The sequence below is a fragment of the Thunnus maccoyii genome, chromosome 3 (genome assembly GCF_910596095.1).
Source record: "Thunnus maccoyii chromosome 3, fThuMac1.1, whole genome shotgun sequence".
Lineage (NCBI taxonomy): Eukaryota > Metazoa > Chordata > Actinopteri > Scombriformes > Scombridae > Thunnus > Thunnus maccoyii.
Window position 1 is genome coordinate 2,376,396 of NC_056535.1, and position 18,981 is coordinate 2,395,376.

Here is an 18,981-nt window from a genome sequence, read left to right on the forward strand (position 1 = left end):
AATAGAATGAGGATGGAAACTCAAGGTTTAGACGCCTGTTGTTTTGTTAAAGCAGATAAGCCGTGTCTGAGGAGGCGTGTGTATGTGTGAGCAGTTCCTAGTCTAATTGGTTAAGGGATGTGTGAACTGTGTTCTGGCACATGTTTTCTGATCCTCAGAATAACAAGCATGGCTGCAGGTGTTTCCCAGAAGTGGGGGAGGTGTGTGTGTGTGTGTGTGTGTGTGTGTGTGTGTGTGTGTATGTGTGTGTGTATGCACTCCAATTCCTCTTCACCAAATCCTGATGGCTTTATAAGCAGCAGTACACTTCTCCCCCCACCAAGTTTCAAATGCGTGACTGCTGATTGAATGTGAAGGCTTAAATTGTGTGTTCATTTCCATGTTAAGACATTATGAGGAAATGGAAATTACCCATATTTAACATCTTTTGTATTCACAGAGGCTTTAACACATTGAATCCTGATGCAACTATCTGCTAGAAGAAGTGTGATCAGCATGTCTTTATAGACAGAAATCTCTATCCACTAATCAGAGGGTTGGTGTTTCAATTCCCAGCTTCTCCGATCCACATGTCGGAGTGTTGAAGGGAAAGATACTGAACACCAAATTGTTCCAAATGGTCAGACCAGCACCTTGATAATACTAACAAATTATACTAGTGAGCTGAAAAGTTCCTTTGTTTTTGCTGTAACTTTGCCCATTACCACAAAGTTTCTGGCTTCACTAGTTGCAGCGCTATCACCTTGCTCAGTTAGAATGCCCTCCCAAACACTGACTGTCAAGCTCTGGAGTCTGTTGGGTGGTAAAATGATTATGGATTTAAAAACTGAAAGCACAAGAACAAAAGGACAAGGAATATATTTAATACTGTACACAGAAAAATATACTCTCCTTCTCCATCTTTATTTAACCTTGATAAACAAAAATGGAAATGAATGAACAGGATATTTCTGTAGACATTTCCTCCTATTAAAGGTACTAAAAATACCAAATTCACTTAACACATTTTTGTTACAACAACAGTTTTGGATACATATACAGTAGACTTGTCAGCATCAATGCAGACGGGATAATGCGTGTGTTTACTCATGCATGCCTCCGTGTGTAAATGTGTGTGAGAGTGAGTGTGCTATTGATTGGCGCAGATGTTCCACATGGCCTCCATGCCACAGATGGCCAGTCAAGTCGCCTTCTCTTGTTCTTATGTCGTCTTGGCATGTCATTAGACATGCAGGGGCTTGTACGTGTTGCATGTTTGCATGTGTGTGTGTGTGTGTGTGTGTGTGACAGAGAGACTCCTTTGGCTACTGCTGACCAGCTGCTACCAGAAGCTATTGTCTCCAGACGCCTGTACTATATGGCTGTGTGTGTGTGTGTGTCTGTGTGTGTGTGTTTGTGTGTGTGTGTGTTTATGTTGTTGTGTGTTAGCATAAAGACAGAGTGGAGAAATGTGTGTGAAATGTATTTTACATTTGAGTAAAATGTGTGCTTTCACCTCACTAGCAGTAATATTATTCTATCTCTGATGTGTATTACCTACTTATGTGTGTGTGTGTGTGTGTGTGTGTGTGTGTGCGCGTGTGTGTTTGTGTGTTTAGGGGGAGTGGGTTAAGGAGGCTTAAAGGGCTAAATGAATGAATTACCCGTGCCTCCGCTTGGCCCTCGTGGCCCCGCCAACTCATTAACTGTAGAAAAACGACCACACCTCCTGTTGCTGGAGACAAAGACATGTGGGACTGGAGTGTGTAAGTGTGTATGTGTGTCTTAAGGGATGAAGCATGGTGGTTAGGCAGGTCTTTTTGTGGTGGGGGGGTTGGGGGGGTTCAGGGTACAGACAATAGGCTTGGCGCGCGACAACCTTTATTTGACTTGACAATCAGGGAAGAAGTGTTTTAGGCCTGCTGGACACACACACACATACACACACACACACACACACACACACACACGCACACACACACCACTGCTGCCATGTCCTGCTGACACTGTGTCTAGTCTGTGTGCTCAGTCGTCCCCCTGCCCCCTCGTCATTTTACTTCTCGAACCTTTTCATGACTCTCTGCATTGTCTGGACTCCCCTGCCAACACTCTGACACTTGTCGCCTACTTTATTTGTTGTTTGAAGATACAAACAGCAGCCTGCAGGCGCTGTACATAAGTACATTTGTGCATTTTTGTTGTTTTAAATCTAGAAAATATTTAGAAATGTGTAATCTATATCTGCATGGCGGGGACACATAGTGATACAATAGTACACGGTCATATTATCATTATTGTTTTATGTTTGTAGTTTTTGGCATTATTGGTTGTATTTTTTTATCGTTAGTTACATGCATGGTTCAATACTGTCATCTTCAGCAACAGCATCAATCATGGACCAAACTGTGACATATTTGCGTTGTTTTCACACAGAAAGCATTCAGTGACTACAGCCTTCAAATGTCCTCAATACTTCTCTCACTCAAACACAAAAAAGCAACACAACTCTGGATCTGCAGCACATTTTACACATTTACTCACTTCAGAACTCTTCAGTTTATGTTCAAAGGCTGACATGTATTCATACGGACAGCAATCTGCCAAATCATAACCACACTGAAATACATCTATATTCAACCAACCCCCCCACCTAAAAACAAGACAAAATGCTGCATTTCTATGACTGCTTAAGTTCTATAGGAGAGCTACAAATCTTACTGTATTTTATAATGACAAATATACACATTTCTTACACTATCAACCATTAAAAAACAACATATATACAATAAAAAAGTGATTTCACTTCACAGATGGCCATGAAAAGATCATCATGTGCTGCCTGCTGTTAGTGTTTTTGTCTCAGTGTGTCTGATTGACATATGACTTGTTGTGTTCTTTTCTGCTGGAAGGATTTGCTTTTGTGTGTAAAATGCACTGCTGTGCCCAGCACTGTGTTGGTAGAGTTGTAACATTGTACTCACTAAAGTATTGATCAATAAGTCCAACATGGAAAAGACCTGAGCAGTCAGACAAGGTTTAAACAACCCTCCAGATTAGTAGAACTTATTAGCAAGAGGAAATGAGGGTGAACTGTAAAGTAATTACCCAAACTGTCTGTTGTAAACATCCATCACACTTTACAGACCAACTCTCCATTTCAGATTTCAATTACTGTACTCAATGCAATTGTGTGCACACAGTTTTCCTTTGCAATAATAGGTGCACTCACTTTCAGTTTGACTTCCAAATAAAGTGGTTTAGTGCCGTAGGCAGACATTTTATTTTGGGTGGGCCAGTACAAAAGTGAGAGGGCCATCCACCTTTTCCCAGAATAACTGACTCATGAAAAGTCAGAAGAAAAAAAGAACAAACATAGATAAACTGAAAAACCAGTGACCATTTTACTTTGCAACGTTGTGCATCACAAAGGCAGTAACAGTAAAACACTGCCTATCCAACATGCTAAACCAACAGAGTATCACACTATGAAGGCTTTACAGAACAGTAAAGGCCTATCTAGCCTAAAATACAGTATATTTGCACCAGCGAGACCAGCTGCTCATTGGCTCTACCGTGCACTGCATAGTTAATTCACTATTCTATTGCACAAAGTGGCAACTAAACATAAAGCCAGACAGCAGAGAAGGTGTTAACTTAGACAGAAATCGCACATGTACCATATCCCAGGTGCACTCATTATAGCCTACAGCCGTTGTTGCTTAAGTACTGGTCAACTCACGAATAACCAACAGAAAACTGCATCCTCACACTCTGCTCCAACCAAGAAAACTCTCCATACCACTTTGGTAAGAAGCACTTTGCTTTTCCATTCTTGACTGTGCAGAGAAATACCTATAAATATGGCTGTGAAGGTGGTTCATAAATTGCACATAAATTGGCAGATGAACCGGCGTCACACTGACTTAGAGTAAGCACTATACCGCCTGGGAGCCAACGAATAACCTCGGTGTGGGCTAATTAGTCTGATTGCCTCAGTTAATGGAGGCAGTAGCGTGTCTTCTTCCTCAACTCTTGCTTTAAAAAAAAAATCTTAATAGTTTAAAATATTCCATACATAAGCTGTTTAAAAAAGGGATGAAATGATATTTGAATCTCTGTCAGTCTTAATAACATTTCACTCTTTGTGTCATGTTTGCACCATCTGTTTTATGTCTTTCTTTGTACTTTTTGTCACTTACTGTTCTGTCATGCACCTGTTAAAGGTTTCAGTCAGACTAATCTAATTTCTTTCATGTATAAAATGAAGGGAAATGCCACGTGAGGGCTGTTTGCAGACTTATCTGTCAGAGTCTTGTTTTGACTTGTGTCCACTTTACGTCAGAGCGCCAGATTAAATGTGATTGTTGTTGTTGTTGTTGTGTGTGTGTGTGTGTGTGTGTATGTGTTTAGGGTTGGCCATGGGCGGATATTCAGCATCAATGTAGCCATGGCAACAGTAGCTCAATTACCGGTGTGTCCCTTGTTTACCTCCAGACATCGAGCCTCTCTTTCTGCAACAGCTGCTCCCTCATCATTCCCCGTCTCTCACTCTTTCATCTTCTCTCACTATCTTTATCTCTCTTTCTCTCTTTCTGTCACCATCTATCTTTTTCTAATTTTGTGTCTGACACGATGACAAAACTCGATTCAAGCTTTAATCAATCTGCAAGTCAAGTGAGCAGAAACAGATACGTATGTGCAAATCAACTTGTTTTTTTCACAGTAAATATGTCAAATTCTGAGCACTTGAGAATGTGAGAGGGAGATAATCAACAGCTTTTAAATAAGTAAAAGGCTTCAGCAGCACAAACCCATATCTGAGACATGTTTTTTATAGTAAAGGTCTAATGGCTTAAATGAGAAAGCTGATGGAAGGAAGAAGCCTCCATTAGCATAATGGTTCCAGTGGCACTTAGTGTTGTTTACTGTGGGAATGAAGCTGGACACAAGTTGCAGCATCCACAAGCACTGCAAACCCTGTGACATTGTAAAGTACCGTCCACTAACAGGGACTTTTTTGGCACCATGAACTACAATATACGGCTGCAGGCAAGGTGTCTGATTTCCTGAAATAGTTTCTGGCCTTCTGGAAGTTCTTGCGGTGGCTTTATCAGGGTGACACTTCACTCTAATCCAGTAGAGTTCACATGTGAAGGATACAAACTGACAAACAGCCCTTAAAAACATCTCTTAATCATCTTTTAAACCAAATCCTTATTAATAACCTGTAAACCACTGCATTTGATGTCTCAGTTTTCCTTTTGTTAGCCTACAGGACAGCCTACTTCAGAACACCTTGAATTTTGTAATTAAAAGTTATATTTAAGAGCATCAGCAACATTCAGGACTTTGTTCTGCTGAGGGTCAAATTCAGTTGATTGATCCCTTAAAGTTAGCCATAAGGGATTCTCCTCCCAAATGTGGAAATAACCTTGCATTAATGGAAGTTCTTGCATTAATGGAATGGGTTGGCGTGCAGCACATCAGTGTGTGTGTGTGTGTGTGACTCACATGTCCCTTGGCTGGCTCTCCCTGAGCTCAGTGTGATTTTACCCCGCTGAGTCCTGGAGGTGGATGGATGGCTCCATCTCTTCAACCTCCAGCGGAGAGGCCAGCTGTCTACTCTGCCAGTCCCACACAGGGTGCTCCATCCCGGGCTTACCCTCTTGACCAAAACCCATAGTTGCCTGGAGGTCAGGGCTACCAGTTGGCTGATACTGAACATAGTTTAGCAAGAATACCTCAGCTGTGTGTGTGTGTGTCTGTGTCTGTGTGTTATCTGAATATGAAAGAATTTTCAAGTCCCAGTTCATGTCATTACAGGGAGTATAGAGCAACTGACATGTTGAGCACACACATACACACACACACACACACACATGCACGCACACATGCACGCACACTCACAGGCACGCACAAACATAAAAACACATTTTTGGCTGGCATCCCTGTTTGTTCTAATGAATGTGGCTCTCTTCATTAGAGTGAAATAAACAACAGAGGATTGTGGGAAGGTTGAGAGTGTCCTTGCTGTGCTGCGCTTCCAGGGAACCGCACTGCATGGGGTCAAAGAATTCTCTGCATTCTATGTTTTTTTTTATCTCTTGTTCACCCTGTTGCTCAATTTCTCTCTGTAGTCAACATGTGTGTTTTTAAAGTGACCTCCCCGACAGGCATTTTTAATCTCACACTCCCATTCTTCTCCTTCCCCCCCCCCCCCCCCCTCGCTCCCTCTCTCTGCCTTTATCTCTGTGTCTTCACTAAATTTTTAAACAGCTCAATTAGTGAGCTACCTGATACTGATGAAGAGGCCTCCTCATGTGTGACCAGGCATGCGTGCGTGCGTGTGTGTGTGTGTGGCGTATTGTCATTCTAGTTTAAGTATTTGTGCTTTTTTTAATGTATTTTTATGTCAAATGTTACAACTTCAGATTAGATCATGTTTTATAGGTATTTTGTAAATGGAAAAAATAGGTAGATTGAATAAACAGCTTTTTGAGAGCATTTTTGCTGTGAACCCTATCTGAACCCCGTCACATTATCTCATCATGTCCTTCACTAAACTTTCACATTACTACACCACTGATGTATCTTGTGTAAAGAACAAATATAAAAGTGAAAAGAAGCTTCTAAGTTTCTAATTATACAAGAAGCTTAACATCTCGTCATTGCCATGGCAGCTGTAGCGCTTCACTCGTATTTATGAGCAGGAAAAAGGAAAAGTGACAAAATCAAATTCATTTTTTTATTGCTTTAGACTATCAGTACATTTTCTGAAAAAACTAAGGCTCAGAATGTCCCAACAACATATTGTATGTCCACTGATGGTATTTCTGATCGGCCTAACTTATTCTGAAAATAACAATATATGACATGTAGCTAAGAGATGTAGTAATATAATAACAACACAAAAACAGCTGAGCTAGTTTCTTGTTTTTTACAGTGTTTCAGGGGAGATATTATTTTTTTTGGCATCTATTGTTGAACATGTACTTTGGGTTGGAGTATCCATAAATTAGATGTCTGCAGTTTATCCACTATAAGAGCATTTCCCTTGCTGGAGAATCATTCCAGTCTGTTGCAACCACATTTTTTTCCTCTCTAAAAATCTGTGTGTTTCTCATCAGTGCGATGTAGCTGTGTGTTATTTGAGAGGGAAACGACGGGGACACTGTTTGTACAATAGTTACAGTCTGTTCCTCCTCCACGTTTGGCACAATCCACGATCCTCCATCCACTGGACAAAGCCTTATTGATAGCAGCCCACATACTGTATCTGCTTAGCATGGATCAGCACTGGAATAACACACACACACACACACACACACACAAACACAAATCCTGACGTGAGAATGGGAAGTACTGGAATTTTTTGTATTTGAGGGAAGAGAAAAAAAAACACATTCGCATACCCATACACACCTAACAAAGAGTGTGTGTGTGTGTGTGTAGGTGTCTGACATTTCACATTCCAAATGATGCTGTTGTTCCAGTTGGATGTATGCAGGTAGAGGACACACACACTCACACACTCACTCACTCACTCACTCACTCATACAACCAGTGTATCTGTCCCACACTAAATTTTCATAGTCTAGTGACTAATAAGTGTTTTTACATCTACATAACTTCATGACTTGTGTATGTGTGTTTTTGTGTGTGTGTGTGTGTGTGTGTGTGTGTGTGTGTGTGTGTGTGTGTGTGTGTGGGGGCTCTATTTTGTTATTTGACTAGAAAACCAAACTCTCTCAGTGCCCAGGGTAGGATCTGCCCCCCACACCCAGTTCAATAACCACAGGACATGGCTGCACTGTGTGAGTGTGTACGTGTGTGTGTGTGTGTGTGTGTGTGTGTGTGTGTGTGTTTAGGGGTCAACGACAGAGTTAATTAACGCATGCCCCCCCTGGCCTACACTATAATGAGTCCAGTTATTGTCTAGCTATGAAGTTGTCCTCATTTCTTCTATCCTCTCCTAGTTCCACTTCCTTTAGCTCCTCACTCACCACTCAATATCGTTTCATTATTTTCCAATACAGGGTCCAATAGGATACCAAAGTAACAAAGTAAGCTTTTTTTAATGTAATATCCAAGGATGTAAATGCAGGCAAACAGTTGATAAAACAACTGGAACTTGATGTTGTACCCAAGTAACACTTTCCTTTCAATATCTGTGTTAATAGTGAACTTTAACATAGCAGAGTCCAAGTCCTTTCAGTGCATTGACCCGATAATTAAACCTGCAGTGTGGAGTTTTTTTTACATTTAAATGAACGTCTGTAACATTCAAGCCCTTGCAAAATGAGTTTACACAATGCTGATTAAGTCTATCACCGCCAGATAAATCTCTCTGTATTTCACAGCATACAGAGTTTTCAATCTGGTGTTGGGTTGACATTCCTGTGCTGGCCAGATGAATGCATACTGGGCATGCTCTATGGGCAGAGGATGCACACTGGAGACTTCTGCTGGCTGAGCTGGCTAACTTCCAGTTAGCTCTCTGCTAACTTGAATGGAGATAAAAATAATTTAATTGTGTGGCTCTTCTAGACTTTCCAAATGTTATCGGACCAAATGGATCAAATTCTCATAGTGAAACAAATCATTTCACGGGGGTTGTGTGACGCTCAAAACAATTCATCCAAAGTTTTACAGCCAAAACAGTAGTGACGGAGCAGGCTACGGTGGAGCCTATGGAGTTAGCACGTGTTGACAGTGTTTTTGAAATTAAAGACAAAAAGTCTTTAATTAAAAGTCCCGCACTCCAGCTTTAAATATTCATGGTTTATAGCCATGCAATGCTTGATCTTTGCTGTCTTTATTTTACTGTTCCAGGATCTTACCAGGTCAAAACTTAAGACTTTCAGAAATAGTAATTTGTGAATTAATAATCATAATTCAAGTTCAATTTGAGCATAGCTTTCAACTGCACCCTACAGTCATCATCAGTGGTTGAAGTTTGCTCAGTCGTCATGGAAATGGCTCAAATGTCATCATGTGACATTAGTATGGACCTTTGGTCATGTGATAACAGGTGTCATAAAGGGGTGGAGATGGAGAGTCCTCACCACTGATCTTTTATGTTGTAAAGCCAGGTATACATGGTGTGATTTTGGGCTGTCCCAGACGAAAGATGACCAACATGAAAGAAACGATATCTTTGGTTGTTGCTCCAAAACGTTGGTCCTACGTCACACTCTTAGAGAGGTTCAAAGATGGCCATTGTCACGGTCATGTGACCAAAGATAGCCTGGGACAAAAATTCTGACAGTGTCAGAAATTTAGGATAACCATCACACAATGTGACTGCTGCTACAACCTACGTCTACTAAACAACCAATAGGAATGCAGCATGAAATGACATAAATGTGACACTGGCGCTAAATCCAATGATGGAGGTAAAACAAGAAAAAACCAAATGTTTGGGATTCCAACAAATAGGAAAATCTTGTTGAATTGTGGCAGCAGAAGCCTTGTTTGCATGTGTCCTCCAGCTGTTATCATGACCGCGCCAAGAAGGACGTAGCATGGAAAGCTTGATTCTTGCTTAGCTTCATTGTTTACCACTATAGCGGCGCAGACATGCGTCGTAGCCTATGATTCAGTAGGTATGATCATTGTACTGCATACATTGTACTGTATTGTCTGCATACATCAAACTTGATGTTGTACCCAAGTTTATTAGATCCATGTCACACAGTGTGGCTTGCAATAAACTTATAAGATTGCTGAAATCTCACAGTCTGTAGGCGCCATTAAAGGAAGTGATAACCTTTCCATTTACACTTGTACACTATCTAAGAGATGGTTAGAGTTACTATTGTGATACTGATCTACAGCACTGTTATCCTCTAATTAAATATCATTGAAAAATGGTCTCATTATACAGTAAAGCTACTACCCAAAAACATGTGGATGGAATATTGAGTGTTTGTCAGACTAATTATCATAGTTGTGATTTCTAATTCCTGTTGGCCAGTAGTGTCATCATCAATTGATTTTCATATATAAAATCTATAGCATCAATATATAATTGACATCAATCGTTACTGTTGTGTTTATGATAACATATTACATACAGTGCAGTGCTTTCAGAGATGGAGCCCTAAGACAGTAAACACAGTTTAGATAGACTTGAGAATTGTTTGGTTATTGTTTGATTTGAGGTCATATGCTGACCTCAGTCTTTATTGTTTAATTCATCGCAGTGTGTTACATTAAACTGGTTATAAAGTTATTTGACACAAGCATAAAACTGACCAAGTTCAGAGCTTGGAACAGGATGATTTATGTTGTCCTTGTGTGTGTGTGTGTGTGTGTGTGTGTGTTGAGGTGTGGGGGGGGGCTTAAGTGCACTTGTCTCAAAGTGTGTTTGTCTGTTTGCTTGTCTGTTGCAGATCTGAGCAGAGGTCAACTGACTGGAGTCCATCTGGGCACGAGTTGATGTTGTCTTTGCTTTGGTTTGTGGACTCTGTGTGTGTGTATGTGTGAATGTCTTGGCGCACGTCTTAAGGAAAAGCAGAGGGGGGGGTCGAGGTTATCCTATTGTTGTCAGGGCATATGTTTTAATGATATGCGAGGGTCATTTGCATGTCACAGCTAGCGGCGGCGGGTGGGGGGGTTATTGATTGTTTGGGGGTGTGGCTGGGGACAGAAGGGAGTTGAAAATGCTGGCCAGGGTCAGGAGGTCAAACCCGGATACACACACCAGTGCAAAACACATAGATACATAAACCTGAAAGTCTCTCAAGCCTCAGGTCAGTTTGAACTCTGCAGGGGTGTGGGGGATGGGGGGGTGGGGTTTAACATGCCCTGAAGGCCCAAAATCCTGCTTCATCCACCCCCTCCCACTGACCTTCTCTCTCTTCCTCGCTAGATCTCTTGCTCTTCCTTCATTGTCTCTCCCATTAATTTAATCCCCACATTCTGAATTTGCTAAGTAAAAAATGATAAATATCACAGTTTTGTTGCGCCTGTTTATGTGGGATGACGTATACCTTTAACATCCTTTTGGCAACATCACATAACTCCCTGTTTAGCTCCACCCTATCTCCACCCTATCCCGCAGAGATCTAATGCTGCGTAGATTTCCAAGTTAACGACATGTAAGTGCTGATATCATTGGATAACTCAAGTTGATGGTGCGTTTGCAGAGTTGTGTGAGGTTGTGAAATGAATGTGGGTTTAATTACTGAAAGATGGATTTTGGCTAACATGAGGCATCTGTATTTGTTGGGGGTTTTTGTCAGGAACTTTTTTAGCACCGAGCCAGATATGTCAAAGTTCTGTAACTGTATTCACAAGTTGGAAACTGGTAATTACGGTAATTAATATTAACGCAGCGTAATACAGAATATGGGAAAGCATCTGTGTAGCTGTGCAGGACTTTTAAAATGGATGGCTCTGCGGTGCTCTTTGTCAGTTTCCTTGTGCCTCTTCATCTGTCATGACCTTTTAGAAACTACAGCTCAGACAGTCAAGCCACATTAAAATGATGCATTTCATTGTAACATGCTCAGAACAATATGGCATCACCACCTGCATCTTTAATAATATATCAGTTAAAATAACTGTTCATTTAAAAGAACAGTCTGACATTTTGGAAAATATGATTTTTTTTTGTGTGACCATGTCTAAAGGCAAATGTGTTTTTCAGCTGTTCTGAATGTCCCCACTTGAAAGAAAAGAGAGCTTGAGAAAGCAGTTCAAACCTTACCTGCTTTCAAGACTGTCACCCCTGAATGAAAGAGTCATTTTCAGCGAGTGCCCCAAAACGACAGAAGTTTTACGTTCAAGTGACAAAACCCTCTCGTGGCTGTAAGAATTATGACTCTTGTCCGGAAAAAGGAGGATACGTTATTATAGAGAGAGTCCGCAGAAGGAGGAGGTCGGGATGGATGGATGAGTCAACAAAACGTTGGACTTACATATGAGAGATCACTGTTCACTTACTGTTCAGCAGTCAGTGGGTGACCACAATGGTTCTCTAACTTAACCACGGGGTTATTACTATAACTATGTCAATGAAGATCCCCTAACCTTAACCCAAACCATGATCATTCCCGTATGTTAACCAAGTAGTTTTTAGCCTAACAAAGCCTTGATAAAATGTATTTTTCAACAGTGATTTGTAAAAGTTTTTGCTAATAGGGGCATCAGATCAGAAGACACTTCTATGTGTCGTTCTAAAGGTTAATTACAAACAGTGTGTTTTGTTATTTATTTTGGATTGGATTGGTCTTATTGCCACTTTCACATCTCTGCACATGTGACCAGTCACTGGGTAACAGGGTCATGACTAATGGACTATTTTTGAAAGAATTTTGTAAAAAAAAAAAAATTCAGATTTTCCCTGATTCTACTGTTTTGGGTGTTGTTTGATCTGACAAGCACTTGATTTGAAGCATACTGAGGCCTTAACTATCAGTTGGACAGGAAGTATGATATCAATTTAATCTCTGAGGAATATGTCCAGGGTGTATTTAACCTCACTTTGCATAATGCCTGGAAATAAAAGTATAAATATACATCCTTACATACACATGTTTGTGTATTTGACATACACATTCACCTTCCCGTGAGAACTGTCTATTTCCAGCAAGCAAATAAAGGTATGCACCAAGTGTGTTACCTTACATAGTATGGTAGTAATATTTAAAGGGTTGTGTTTACTATTTTATTACTATATCTTATCTGTTTGCGTTGTGTGTTTGCCACACACACGCACACACACTTCTTTACTGACTGACCTTCCTTCCAGCCATGTCTCATCCATGAGAAACCTCAGATAGCCTCCAGCTGAGGGGGGGGGGGGGGCTTCCTCGCCTGCACTGCATGCATGGACAACTCAGTGTATGTATGTATATGTGTGTATGCATGTGTGCTCTACATTCATGCATGATCAGCCCTGAGACCTGTGTGTGTGTTTAGCGTGTGAATGTGTTCATGCATGGCTGACGTGTGCTTGAGCTTTTATGGATTACATGTTCATGTGAGGAGAGTGTGACATATTTTTATTTCCCAGATCTGTGGCTTTTTTTCAGAACAGTCCTCAGTTAATAAGGTAAGGTTGGAATATGTCAAAAGTAATGACAGAGAGATCCAAGTGATATCTGTCACAGGCTATCAGTGTCTTTACTTAATAAATGACTTTATTTTCTGTTGATTAGAATAAAAAGACAATAGTTATCTAGTTGCTATTACTCACTGTTATAACACACCACTGATTCAACTTTTGTTCAAGAAAACAGAAACACCTGCTGTGGGTTTCAATACAATATATAAATGCTGTAAAGTACACACTATTTATGAATCTCATAGTTTGCTATTTTACATGTAGCAGATGTCAAAGGCGTCTTATTGATGTTTCCTTGTCTTGATTTGTTCTTGTGCTTTTAACAATCGTGCTTTTTTATTTATAAGACACCAAAATGCTTTTTTTTCTCCTCATTGTTTGTTTCTTTAGTAATACTTTTCTCACTTACTAGTGCACAACTCACAAGTTTGTCCTAATGAAATGATTCCAGGTAATGTGAGCAGACATGACAGACCCTGGAGTACTACCACTGATTTTACATGTGAAAAAGAAATTATCATTTTCAAAAAAAAGAAATGATCATTTTGAATGTTTTTGTCAGAGCTGTTGTACTACTCTCCACTCTTTATTTTCCTTCTCCATTTTCATAGTGCAACTTTACTTATACTGCAATAGTGAATGTTAGTACGGTATTGTTAAAGTCCCCTAACCCTAACCCTAACCCTAACCCAAGACCTAACCCTAACCCTAACCCTAACCCTAACCCCACTCAAAAATGTTTTTCTTCTTGTTCGTACAGTTGGATGTTTAAGCTCATAAAAATTCCAATTAGAAAACCAAGTAACATGTATTTGCTTTGCATCTGTGTGTGGGACAGTTGTGCATAGCTTTTAACATGTGTGCGTGTGAGTGTGTTTGACAGCAGCGGGCCGTGTGTGTGTGTGTGTGTGTGTGTGTGTGTGTGTGTGTGTGTGTCTGGGGCTTATTAATAATGTATGAGGTGGGAGGGGTGAAGGAGAGGGGCGGTGACAGATGGAGAATCAGTGTGTGAGAGGGAGAGAGAGAGAGAGAGTGTACGAACTGAGAGACAGCGAGAGCTCAGAGAGAGGGAGAGAGAGAGAGAAAGGGACAGAGAGAGTGAGGAAGAAGAGAACAGACTGAATGAAAGAGATGGATCGAGAGTAGTGTTTTCCTGCATTTTTACAGCCGTTTCATCTGTCCTGTTTGTGTCTTTCTAACGGATTTGACTGACAGTCGCTCAGTCTTTGTGTTTTCTGTTGTCTGTCGGCTTCCTTGGATGCTGAAGGATTGATAGAGATGGAGATACAACACACTCAGCCAGCACTGCTTGTTACCTGGACGCAAGAGCTGCACTGAGAGAGGTACTGAGATATATGTGTGTGTGTGTGTCTATGCATGTGTGTGTGTGTGTGTAAAGGGGAGAAAATCCACTTTAATTCAGTTTTCCACTTTTATTCCCCTACAGAAGTGGAGTTTAGCAACCTTTTCAGGCAACAATCTGAATGTCAAACTTACAGTTAACACCATTTTTGTGTATATATGTGAAGTAGAAAACTGTATATGGGAAACAACTACTTGAACTGATTTTTTTATTATATACTTTAAAGCATCATAAAGGTACTTCATTGGCATGATCTCAGATTGTATTTCAAAGGCTGTAATAGTAGTCATTTTACTGTCTTTGAGCATTAAACAGAATACAGTGTTCTGTACTTTACCGCGGGTTTGAATCCCGTACAGCTCAAAGCCTTTGTCACTCGTTTTGTTCACTCTTTTTCTGTCCCTGCTTTGATTCTTCATTGTTACCGCTGGAAAGAGACAAAGCTGAACTCCTCATATAAAAAAAGATATTATAATAATATAATAAGGGCTGGTGCTGCTGTCTTTGTGTGAGTGTGTGCCGTTGTGAAACTTTGATTAATTCACTGATCAGTTATGCTGCATGGCATGTGCTTTACTAGAGTTCATGTCATTGTGGATTGTGGCGTATTTGTACTCGAGGTGTTTTTTGTGTATTGTACTGGCTTGAAGCTTTTTTTTTTAAATGTCTCTATGTTGGTCGTTTCATTGATTGTTCAGGCTGTTAAAATGAAGAGACATGTGGTTACATCTGTCTATACTGCTAGCCCTGCACACACACACACACACACACACACACACACACACACACACACACGCACACACACACACACATGCACACACATTACCTCATTGGGTGCAAACAGTCTTATGGCTGCCTGTCTGTCTGCATTTCCATCTTTTTCTGTCTTTCTCTTTTATTTTTAGAATTTTGCAGTTTGGAATCTGTATGAGTAGAATTAGCCTCAGCTCCTACATTTGCAACAATACGTCTTGTGTGATGTCACCAGGGACTGATATTAGTTATCTGTCTTATACTAGTGAACTCCGGCTTGTCAGAGTTCATGACCCACCTGACTCTTGTCAAGCTAAACTTTGCAGAAGAACCTGGAGCTACAGTAAATTTACTATGTCATAGTCATCTACATTTGAAAACAAATCTGCCATACTAGAATACTATGTCATCACTAAATGACTGCAGCCTTTTACCAGTTTGTATTTGGCTTAATGTGGTCTGGCAAGGCTCAATAGACATGTCATGGATGAATTAGCTTGGCACTGACGCCATTTCTAGTCTGCTGTACAATAGATACAGTTGTCTTCTTCAGTCACACGTGAACATCAACCCTTCTTTCACCTAGTTGGATGAATGCACTACTCATTGGGCTGTCATTGGTTTGTGCTTCTGATTACAAAATAGAAAAACATGATTGCTGTTGTGGAAATGTAGTCATATCCTATAATATCCATCAGAACTAAAACATAGGACATACTGCTCTAGTGTCATGCTTCTTTTATATTCTTAATACGCAGTTGAAATATTTTGTTTGGGAGTTTTGAGACTTCACAAGTCATGTCATCTACTGTAAACACTCCCAGTAGACTCTGATTGGTCTGATAATAGTCTTGTTCTGGCCTGAATCCATTTCCTGTGGATGTTTTTTTCAGAGTAAAATCTTCCAAGTTATGGTTTGATGCCACAAACTTTGAACATAGGCTTTCTCAGCTGCTGTCTATTTATTATATGATACATTATATGACATTCTTGTGCACAGCCAAAATAATATTAACATCATGTATGGGATCATTTTTACTGCTCAGCTCACTGACTCATTAGAAACTAACTATTCTGTCTGTCTATATGCCGCTGGACATCCAGAGAAAACCAGTAAGATGGTCAGGTACAGAACATACCATGCACTGTAAGTGTTGATTGTATTGTTGTGAAGATTTGGTTTGCTTGTGCACACATCAGCAAAGAACATGTTGGAATGTGTCCTTCAGTACAATTCAGTGTCAAGTCTGTGCCTATATTTAGACAAAGTCATTAAAAAGTCACATGCTATTAATTTATTTATAATGTTAAGTGTAGAATATGTATGGAGCAGGGAGTCGTTTGATCGTATGGATGCTTGTTGGCTCAACTAAAACAGGGTAACATGAGGACATATTATGACCTTTGACCTCCACTGAGGTCTGATCAATAAGAAAGGTAACGTTTTATTTTAGTGGAAATATTCAGTGAGGAAAGATTGTCTGTCTCTCTATTAGTAGAACTTGTCTTTGCCTCATGGCCTGACCAGACTGTATACCTGTGTGCAATGAGTGTGTGTGTGTGTGTGTGTGTGTGTATGGGTGTGTGTGTAGGAGACCTAAATGGCTGTGATGACGAAGGCTATCTGAACATGCTGTGTGTTTGTTGCATATGTGGGAGGATTTGAACACTTAACACACATTTATTAGCTTTGTCACACATGTTTATTCATGTGTGTGTGTGTGTGACTGATGCAAGTGGGAGGATTATTACATTTCAAGTGTTTTTTTTTCCATGTGCAGGTGTGTGTCTGTGTTGTGATGTGGACAAGTGTTTGTTGAAGGATGCAGGAGGGTGGACAGTATGTGGGAGTGCCAGAGCATCAAATACACATAAACACAAGCTCACAAACACCCCCACACACACACACATATGCACACATACAGTCCGTTCTTTGTTCTGAAGCAATGTGAAGAAGAGGTTAATGCACCCAGAAAACAGGAAGAGAGAGAGAGAGAGAGAGAGAGAGAGAGAGAGAGAGAGACCCTAATGGACAATGACGGGCCTTTCATTGCAAATATTTGGTGGTCTCATACTAACCATCCCATCCCCCTTTCTCTATCTCTCCCTCTCTCTCCACCCCCCTTCTCTCCGTTGCCAAAGGGAAAAGATCAGAACAAATTGTCACTCTGTGATCTACCCACGTTACATGGCTTTTTTTCTAGAAAGAACAATGCTAAAGGCCATTTATCTGATGCCAATCATGTTGTTGTTGTTGGGAAGCAGAGGAATGGATGTGAATTTGATTTATAGTTGTCTTGTGGATCATTTTGACATCAGTAAATCATTACCGAGAGACTTTATTATATTTGCTGTGGAAAAACAAGATGAAATGTGAGAAGAGGTGCAGCCTCCACCTCTCAACTGCATGTCACAGTGCATGTTCAAACACAAATATTAAACATTAGCAAGATACATTCAGGATCAGGCTGCAGTGCTCAGGCAGTTTAGTAATGTTACCTGCATGTAGTGTAGGGTAAAGACAGGATAGTGAATGTGTGCATTTAACCATGTTCTGTCTCATACTAGTGGTTAGATGCTATATTATTTTGAATTGCTTATCTTCAGGGTTTAGACTATGGAGGTTGGACAAACAAGCATTTTGAAGACTTTGCCACGAGAACTTATCATTGACATTTCCGGACATTTAATATACCAATTAACTGATTAATTGTAAAAATAATTGCTAGATTAATTAAAATGATCATTAGTTGATACCCTAAGACAGTTTCTTTGCCTTAAGACTCATGTTTGTTACTTCGAGGTATCACATTAAAATTAGACTAGTAAGTAAAAACTGAATAAATTGCTACTTTAGTAATAAATGACAATAAAAAATAAATTAAATACAATATTAACATCTTCAGATTAGGCAATCATAGTGCCAAAATTGACTTCTTGACAACACTACAAATATGACCCTGACCAATCATTGTTCACGACCTTTTGCGAGTTCATAGGTTGTTGAGGATGAGGGTCAAGAAAATATCAATCACGGCTATAGAAATGCGATGTGTGATGCTGGCAGTCTTGTGTTCTGAAAAGAAAAATCGATTGTGGACCCGTTCCTGGGTGTCCTGAAGAGGACATGGATGGACAATATGTGCTGTCTATCCATCAAAGAGAACTTGAGATAACAAATGTGTTAACATGTCAAGAACATTACATAAATGTAGCGAGGTACCAGGTTTACTGTATGTAAACAGAAGGTCTGGTGGAGGGAGGTGCAGATTTTTTTAAATATCAAGAAAAAAAGTTCCTAAAAACATGATATTCAGGACTCTCATATCAGTAACTCATTTTTGAGTCAGATTGAAATTGGCACTACACAGTAAAATCAGCAGTTTTTTAAATAACAAATGATGTCTTTTTCTTATTTTGAGATTAAATTACAACTGTTTGATGTCTTAGAACAGAAAATAATAACAGGATACAGTCAAGATGAGTAGTTGTAGTTTTTTAGTTTTTCCCCCATTATATTAATATATTAATATATTACATTAAATATATATTACAGAAAGATTACAGAAACATATTGTATTCTTGTATTTCTTCTCCATTGCTGCTGCTTTGGCTGTTATATTTACGTAATCATAGAGATTTAGCTCTAGATGAACCCTCTTCTGCCATGTCCAGATAATCTGCTGGCTCAAAGTGTGCGTCTATGTGTGTGTGTGTGTGTGTGTGTGTGTGTGTGTGTGTGTGCACATGTGCAAGTGTGCCAGATCGCGCTGGATAAGCCCTCATCAGCAGAATATTTTAGAAAAAAACTAAA

The 18,981-nt window shown here is 40.0% G+C and overlaps 1 protein-coding gene across 1 annotated transcript in view; it reads left to right on the forward strand.

Moving 5' to 3' along the window:
- The window catches only part of nfasca (neurofascin homolog (chicken) a), a 141,345-nt gene that overhangs the window by 29,644 nt on the left and 92,720 nt on the right, over positions 1-18,981 (forward strand). Inside the window, exon 4 of the mRNA XM_042405501.1 lies at positions 14,319-14,394. The gene's annotated coding sequence lies outside the window, so the exon portion shown is untranslated. The remainder of the gene's footprint in view (positions 1-14,318; positions 14,395-18,981) is intronic.